This window comes from Littorina saxatilis, linkage group LG3 (genome assembly GCF_037325665.1).
Source record: "Littorina saxatilis isolate snail1 linkage group LG3, US_GU_Lsax_2.0, whole genome shotgun sequence".
Classification (NCBI taxonomy): domain Eukaryota; kingdom Metazoa; phylum Mollusca; class Gastropoda; order Littorinimorpha; family Littorinidae; genus Littorina; species Littorina saxatilis.
Window position 1 is genome coordinate 45,396,485 of NC_090247.1, and position 8,068 is coordinate 45,404,552.

An 8,068-nucleotide genomic window follows, 5' to 3' on the forward strand; every position below is an offset into this window, starting at 1 on the left:
AGGTCAACAAAGTTGTGAGTTTACAGGTTAAATTGAGGGGTACTTTGGAACACTTTTGAAAAGAACTAACAAATCGGAACATGAAACCTCAAACAGGATCCTTCGTGGAATGGTGATGAACAAAGTGAATTCCATGCACAACCATGAAGATATTCGCCAAACACAATTGACTGGAGAAATGACCCCTTCATTGTAGAGTCACACTTGCGCAAAATTAACCGATGACAGGAACGCAATCCTCTATTGGGATGCCCTGATCCTGCCTGTAATTGCTGTACTCAAGTCACTGATTGTCTAAGGTTGTTTATGGTATACTACGTCCTTCACATAACCCCAAGGATATCAATCTTGAAGGATTAAATCGGATTCGTTAGTCTACCGCTCCATTTTAAACCTCGAACTGTTGAGTCCATTCCCGAATTTGGATTCTTTTTCGAAAGACAACCAAAGTCAGATCATTTCACTTACAAACTAGCATCTTTCGGGACTAGTCATGCCGAAGCTGAAATTAATGTACACCAAGTATGAAGTATACGAAATACCCTAACTTTCTTGCAGACACCACAGTTAGCTATCATACATGCAACTGACTCAAGAAGTCTCGCTCATAAATAAACGAACTGGGGAGTTGGAAACTGTGTCGTCTTCAACCGATTGATAAACTACAATATATCGGTAAACACACAGACACACACAGAACTACAGTCAGCATTGCAAAAAATGAAGATGAATACCTTATGCATAATGCCGAAGAAGGCAAATTAGTCTGATTTTTGAATTTAAACGAATGATGTAAACAGCGCTATACGTACATACCTTGTTCATATCCTGTTTTGCACTGTGGGCTGGCGTATATGTTTAATTAGCCCATTGTGGATATCCTAGCGGTTAAAACTGTAAAAGATCAAAATCAGATAACATGAGGAAATGATACCGCTTGCAGAAACAAAACACAAGAATGCATACTTCTTTCATTTAAGCCAGTCTAAAAAATTCATGTTAGGCCAAAAAAAATAATAGGTGTGGTTACGGTAACATAGCCAAAAAAAATAGGGTAGGTAGGTAGGCAATCACTTTTTTTTTTTTTTTTACTTTTTTTTCTAATGTGTACAAATTAAACCTACTTGACAGGGAAATAAGTGTGCGACTCGGGCGCTTTCGCTTTCATTACGTTTTTTGCACTCGTTTTTGTTTGTTTGTTGACAAATGTAATAAAAAGTTATAGGATCGGCCCCTAAAAATAGGGTAGGTCGGGTTACCGTAACCACACCTATTTTTTTTTTAGGCCTTAGCCAGTGTAAAAACTTACATGACATTTCCACGAACAGCTTCAATACAAAAGTATGCCCTAGCATGCATTGGGAACTTTGTGGGACTCAAGAAAGGAAAAGAAATAATAGCTTAGAAACTATTTGGTGTTGTGTTGTTATCCTGCAATTGAATTGATGAAAAATCCATGCGTCCTTAAAAGGCACAGTCCTTTCCATGCAAACGATTTGGCTCACTCTGACCTGGCGCGGCTTTTACGTAGAATAAGACTTCCCCTTTCCCAAGACACATGACAAAATTCAACAGCCTGAATGCTTTTGTGTGCACAACAAATTTTATTTTTTTTGAATTTTTGGCAAATTCACTTCATGTTACCTTGTGCTGTGGCTTTGGTTTCTATATGGGTCTGTGGCCTTAGTTCAGTAAACCATTCAGTATTCACTCACTCTCTCTCTCTCTCTCTCTCTCTCTCTCTCTCTCTTTCTCTCCCTCTCTTTCTCTCCTCTCTCTCTCTTTCTCTCCTCTCTCTCTCTCTCTGTCTCTCTCTGTCTTTCTCTCTCTCTCTCTCTCTCTCTCTCTCTCTCTCTCTCTCTCTCTCTCTCTCTGGAGAACCTGGCATCTGCAGGCAACAGGTTAGTCACTCTGGAATGCAATGAATCAAAGGACGCGACGAAACAACAAATCAAGTCCCTCAAAACAAAAGTGGCCAAGCTTGAGGAGGAAAACGCCCAAATCAGATGTGTGGTGGAAAAGATCCAAAAAAGGCTAGATGACCCCCCTCTGCCCTCTCCCCCAAGTCCCCCCTCAGTATGCCACACGGATCAAGACGTGGATCTCCCACCACCACCCACATGGCTCCCCTCAGTGTCGGTAGACGACGACACATGCTCGAGCACCGCCCCGAACGAGAACGGTACAAATGCTACAAAGAAGGCCTCAACCTCCCAACCTACCCCACACCCAATCCAGGAGATACTTGTGTCAGCTTCGGCGAGCGCTTCTTCTACAGATTGCGCCAATGATACATGTAGCTCCAAATCGGCTCAAAAGACCTCTTCAAGCTCAGTAGAAAAACTCGGGCCCCTTCTACTCAACAACACTACTACTTCCTTGTTGCTGGGTGACTCAGTCATCCGAGGCATCAACATGGCAAAATCCAGTCGCTCAGCCGAAGACATCGGTCAAAAAGTGTGTATTCCAGGCATGACGGGGACAGACCTCATCGCCAGACTGAAAAAACAATCACCCTCCCCTCAGGTGCAAACTGTCACTTTCCACGTAGGTGTGAATACATGTAAGCATTCCCCAGTCGACGGCAATACGTGGACAGATCTGGTCAAGGAATGCAGGCGAGTGTTTCCTCACGCGTCACTCTGTGCCTCCGCCATCCTCCCTGCTAAAGGCCGGTCACCCCTCAATGCAAACATACGCCTCTCTAACGATGCGCTAAACAAAGTGTGTGGTAGACTTGGGGTTGCATTCGTCTCGCATGACAACATCTTCACAACAGATAGCGGGGCTCCACGCCTAGCGCTATACAGAGACGTACTTCATCCCAGCCCCAAAGGAACAGCCCGTATTGCCGAAAATTTGTTTGGCCCAGGCAATGACGGGAATCAACAACCACGGACCGGCGATCCAAAACGCCAGATGCATCATCCCATGGGGAGCAATGTTCACGAGCGCCCTCCTCCCCTCGTGTCTCAGGAGGAATATCCCCTGTTGATTCATGACCACACCCAGGCTGGTCACGGTCGCCCACCCACCAGCCACCCCCAACACCCTCCCAGCCACGCCCACCACACTTCAGTCACCAGCGCCGTGCCGTTAGCGCCCAGTGTTCCGCTCAGTGCTGAGCTGCGAGACGACCCCGTGATGCAGCAGCTGCCCGAGTACCATCAGCCACGCTCTGCTGCCCCGCCAATCTACACTCTGCCACCTCCATTGTCAGCTGTCCGCCACGCCGATGCTGGGTATGCTGACCATGCCTGGTCACCGCCTCCTCCTCAACGGATGGCTGCCTTCCCTGGCCACGCGCACCCCATGATGTCGCCGCTGCAAGCTAACGGGGCGCACGCAATGGCCCCTCTGCACCGCCCTCTTCCACCACCTATGATGTCTCCACCCTGGCATCCTGCACTGTGGAATTACTTCTTGCATCTACAACAACCTCAACAAATGTACTGACACTGGCGTGTTTAACAATGTGGGTTTGAGTGAGTGTGTGTGTGTGTGTGTGTGTGTGTGTCAGTGTGTGTGTGTGTGTGTGAGAGAGAGGGAGAGAGAAAGAGAGAGAGAGAGAGAGAGAGAGAGAGAGAGAGAGAGAGAGAGAGAGAGAGAGAGAGAGAGAGAAAGCGGCTCTGAACAAAGAGTCTGTTGCTGGAACATCGTCTTGGTGAGTTCATCGGACTACCGCTAGGATAGTCCACCAAACGACAGTGATCATCTTCATCAGTTGTGTGAATGGTACGCATATTCGGTACCTAACTATCAGTGTGTTTCGCTCAATTATCCGTATTTTCGCGAAAAAGTATTGTGGAAAATAACTTAACTGAGTACCCTTTGTTTAGCGATCATAACGTAACCTGTGACAAGCATATCATTGGCCTGGCAGGTTCAACTGTTCTGCCCGTGCGCATGAATTGTACTCAATACGTGCGAGTTAAATGTTGTGTCGGTCAATCCGTGTCTGTACTGTGATTGCCTCTAACTCTTCAGCATTACCACCAGCGCCTTGGAGCATTGGAAAATTGACTTTTCTGTGACGGTTGAAGTACGATCGAGTTTATCGAATTGCTTGTGCATTTCCTGCAGATTCCTGCCTTTACAGTGCATACATCTTTGTTCTTCTTTTTTAAACTTTGTTTTCTAGATTAATTTGAATTGTTCTTGTTTTTTTTGTTGTATTCTACGAGATTTCTACTCACTCATTTTCTCTTACAGAGATTGTTTTCATTGTGTACTGTTTAATAAAAGTCCATGACTGTATCTACGAATTCCTGGCCTGTTAAAGACGGTCTAAGAGTTGGACATTTGAATATTAATCATGCCATAAATAAGCTTGATGAGGTAGCAGCTATTCTTCTCAACTCAGGCAAATACTTTCACATTTTTGGACTCTCTGAGTCGAGACTTAACAGCAATATCACAGATGTGGAAGTTAAGATTGAAGGATATAATGTCGTACGTCGAGATCCATCATCAACAAAAGAAACTGGTTTGCTTGTTTATATCCACGAGTCCTTAACGTTTCATAGACTTCATCACTTAGAGCAGCATTCGGTTGAAACAATATGGCTGGAATTAAAATTGCGTAAATCAGCGCCAGTCTTGACCGGTTTCTGCTACAGGAATCCAGCTGAACATGTTAACTGGTTTGATAATTTCGATAACATGATGGACGCTGTCAGCCTTGAATCCAGAGAAATTATACTTTTGGGCGATTTTAATCTTGATCTTCTGAAACCCAACAAGTGCTGGATGGAAAAGTTATCCCTTCATAATTTACAACAATTAGTAACGATTCCAACAAGAGTTACAGCTACCTCATCTACGCTTATAGACCATATATGTGTGTCAACTCAGGCTAACATTATTGAAACCTCAGTTCCAAGTATTGGTTGTAGTGATCACTTTCCAATATGCCTCACATGGTCGAAAAAAGGGGTTAGAATCCCCAAACGAAAGCATAAATTCATAACGTATAGGCTATTTTCAAAACTTGATAAAGAATCATTTCTTTCTGATTTAAGTTGTACAGATTTTTCAACAAATTATAATCATACTGACCCCGATGAAGCATTTGAATTATGGTACAACTTGTTTCTAAAAGTATATGATAAACATGCACCATTCAGAACCTTTCGTGTGCAGCAAAACCCAAAACCAAAATGGCTTACACACGACATTCAATGTGCGATTAATCACCGCGATTTTCTTAAACGTAATGGCAGAGAAGAAGAGTACAGAAAGCAGAGAAACGAAGTAACGTCCATGAAACGTGCTGCTCGCAAAAAATATTACCGTGAGCTCGCTGCATCAAATACGAAACAAAACTCAAAAGCCATCTGGAAAGTGATCAACCAGTTGACACGTAAAGAAACCGTAAAATCTTCTGCCATTGATGTACCTGCGGATGATCTTAACATTCATTTCACTTCTATTGTTGAAAAAATAATCACAAATGATAGATCAAAACAGAATAATCTGGACAAGTTGAAACAGTTTTCTTTTGTGTTTCAAAAAATATTACACATAATTTAGACATCCCCCTGTTATCTGTGAGCGAAGTCTTCCATTATCTGATATGCTTAAAACAAACTGGTACTCATGGTCTAGATAATCTTGATGGGAAAATTTTGAAGTTGTCTGCCCCTTTTATTGCAGAATCTCTGACATACGTTTACAACTTGTGCCTGGACAAATCTGACTTTCCCGCCAAATTAAAGGAGGCAAAAGTAATCCCGCTATTCAAATCAGGTAATTCTTCTGACCCCGCCAATTACAGACCAATCTCGATTCTTCCTGTTTTATCCAAACCACTTGAAAAACACATATATACACACTTGGCCGCACATTTGAAGAAATACGACCTTATTCATTCAAATCAGTCAGGCTTCAGAGTAAATCATTCGTGCCACACAGCATTAATAAACCTTCTTGAAAACTTGCTTAGCAACATTAATAATAATGAACTCTGTGGTGTCCTATTCGTCGATTTTGCAAAAGCATTCGACGTCATTAATCATGAGTTACTTTTAAGAAAATTAGCTGAGTATAGATTGTCACCCCAAACCCTATGCCTCCTCTCATCTTTCTTAGCCGGACGAGAGCAATCCGTCTGCGTGAATTCCACTATGTCAAGTAAAAGACCGGTGTTATATGGAGTCCCCCAGGGTTCTGTCCTTGGGCCACTTCTTTTCTCTCTGTATATTAACGATCTTCCTTTTAGTGTTAATGATGATTGTGAACTATTTGCTGATGATACGACCATACACACTTCTGATAAAAAATTAGACAAAGTTTATTTATCATTGCAGAACAGTGTAGATGATCTCATTAATTGGACGAAATATAACCACATGAGTCTTCACCCCCAAAAGACCAAATACATGTTAATTACAACAAGGCAAAAAAGACAAAACATCAAGAATAATCCTCATTCCTTATTAATTGGCAACGATGCAATAGCGGAAGTAGGAGATCACAAAGTTTTGGGAGTAAATATCGATAATAATTTATCTTGGACCCATCATGTTAGATCGTTGTGTAAAACCGTGTCGAGGAAAATATATTTGTTGAACAGAATAAAGCACTTTCTTGATCCACACTCAAGGTTATTATTTTATAATGCATACATACAAACCATCACGGATTATTGTTCGACCATCTGGGACTCTGCCAGTGCAAACATTTTAAAACCACTGTACAGTCTACACAGACGAGCACTAAAATCAGTTCTATTAAAACAATCCAGTCTTGTTTTCGACGATTATAAAAAACTTAAGATTTTGCCTTTAAAAGAAAGATTTAAATCAAATAAAGGCGTGCTCCTTCACAAAATCCTTTCCGGACATGCACCGAGTGCTTTCATTACAAAATTTAAAGCCAAACCAAGCCGAAAATTCAACGTCCCCATTCCGCGGATAGATCTCTTTAAATCAAGTTTAGCTTATTCTGGCAGCGTTTTGTGGAATTCTCTCCCGGAATCAGTTCGAGTCCCAACAAGTCTCAATACTTTCAAAAAACACCTCTCATTACATTTAATGTCAAATTACGAAAAGTCACAGTGATGGAAGACTTCGTTCTGATTATTTTCATATTGATCATATCTGTCCATAAAGCATCAGTGTTTCATAACGCAAGAATGTATGTATAGCCTACAACGTGTATATAGTCATGTGAATAGTTTTTCTGTTTTACGTATGTATATGTATAGGTTACAACACGAGTGGTTTTTTATATGGCTTGTATTTCAGTCAAGACCCAGCGGATGAATATCATCGGGAGACACGAGCCTCTGGCGAGTGGCTCTCGATTGATATTCCCGCTGGGTCTTGACTGAAATACAAGCCATATAAAAAACCACGAGTGTTGTAATCTGTATATCCCATTCTACCATCAAACACAAAGTGTAGACTACTAGCGGCACTGTTGCGATCTGTGCAGGGTAAAACTGTTGCCAGCGAGACTTAGCCCTTTTGCAACCTTAAACTAAGTGACCGTCGCTGAAAAAATAAAACGAATGAGTGCATCGATAAGTACGCGGTAACACTACTTTCAGACCATTTAAAAGCTTTTAAGTAAAGGTTCATAAGTTGCAAGAAAGTAATGAAGTCGAATAGAAATTAATTTAGTTGAAGCGCACAATTCTTTTGTTTTGCGTTTCAGGTCGGCAGAACGGGCGAAACGGGTTTGGGACCCATTTGGCTTACTCGATTCAGAATCGATTCCACGTTGTTTTTCTCGAACGTGTGTAATTAGGCTTATTGACAGAGAAGCAAATTTTAGGGAACAAATATGTAGGTTTAGATTTAACCATTTGCTCCCTATTTGAAATGTATCTACGTGATAAACTGTTTTGCGAGTGTGTTTGCATGGATGAACTTAAACTGGTATGGACGGTGTGAGGAAAACGCGACCGACACGTCTGTCACCGCCGATTGATTGCATTTTGAAGGAATATGACTGGATTACGGAAAAATATGTGGACTTACTGCAGAGCCAGGCAAAAGAGTAGACTTGCTCGCAAAACACGAGAAACAGCCGATGTTTGATAGCTGAAGGCGCACACCAAAAC